Below are 1,137 nucleotides of genomic sequence, written 5' to 3'. Positions count from 1 at the left end.
TTTCATAGTTTTGTGCTGTGCCCTACATTTTTCTCCAATCCCATCCTGGGCCTTCGATTGTGATCCCTTTGGAGCACTGAGTTGTCACAGCCAAGCGCCATCTATTCTTCCGGCCTTCGGGTCTGACATAGCCCATGAGTCTTTTGGACTAATTGTTTGCATGCATCTTGGATTTTCTTTACTCTTCTTCATTCTGCATGAAGCGTGTTCAAGAGCAGTACCCTATACAATGGCAGTCACTACTCGGCAGAGTAGACGAGAGATCGCTTTCTTTGTGGAGTATGTCGTACTAATTCAGCTTGCTGTCGCTTGAGACTGTGGCTCTGAGTCCCCAGACCCAATCCTTCCCTTGAGGTCTTCGGTTTTTGCAAAGAAGTACCATAATTTTGTTACCTGTAGACCCAGCTATGCTGGTGGATATATTTGGAGCATGTGTAATACATATGCAAACATATTTTCTGTTAACCGTGTGTGTGTGTGTGTGTGTGTGTGTGTGTGTGTAGTCGTCCAATTTGTCTTCCCACACCGATTCACCTTGTATGTATATCTTTGGATCCACTCAGGCTATTGCGGTTATTGTTATTGCAAGATTGTGTTTGCGATGTTATTTACCTCTGTTGCCTATTAACTCCTGGTTCTCCCCAGTGTCTTCTGTTGCCTTCATCATTTTGTGCTTGCTCTCCCCATGTTATACTGCCTTTCTCTCCCTTTAAGGTAATATATGTGTACCCTCCCATTAGGGATGGATGCTACCTTCTCCTCCCAGCCCTGTTAACCACGAAAGGTGGATTTCTGTGTGAAAACTTTTTGTTGTCTTTTTATAACAGCATCATCTTTCATAGCAGTGAAATAAGTGGTAATTACAGGAGACTTGTGAACAATAAAGCTTTCACTTAGCACATAGTTATATCACCCCTCTTCTTTTTGCTCGTCATATACTCTCTGGTTAACACTATCTAGTTCTATAGCTAAATCAGCCACATCTGTGAGGATGTTCAAAACCAAATATTCCCCCAGAGTGCCAGGTTCATAAACCCCACTACCTTCTTGGCATCTCCACTGATTTTTATTTCAAACCCAATATGTCCAAAAGTGAACTCATTATCAAGTCTTTAAAACCATTACAGTAAAAATCAT

The 1,137-nt window shown here is 42.0% G+C and overlaps 1 protein-coding gene across 1 annotated transcript in view; it reads right to left on the bottom strand.

The window, feature by feature from the left end:
* Positions 1 to 1,137, bottom strand: part of KCNH5 (potassium voltage-gated channel subfamily H member 5) — a 356,634-nt gene that overhangs the window by 269,595 nt on the left and 85,902 nt on the right. The window lies entirely within an intron of this gene.

Source organism: Echinops telfairi, unplaced genomic scaffold (genome assembly GCF_000313985.2).
Source record: "Echinops telfairi isolate 266 unplaced genomic scaffold, ASM31398v2 ScPeMD7_18;HRSCAF=68, whole genome shotgun sequence".
NCBI lineage: Eukaryota > Metazoa > Chordata > Mammalia > Afrosoricida > Tenrecidae > Echinops > Echinops telfairi.
This window is presented reverse-complemented; position numbering and strand designations above follow the sequence as displayed.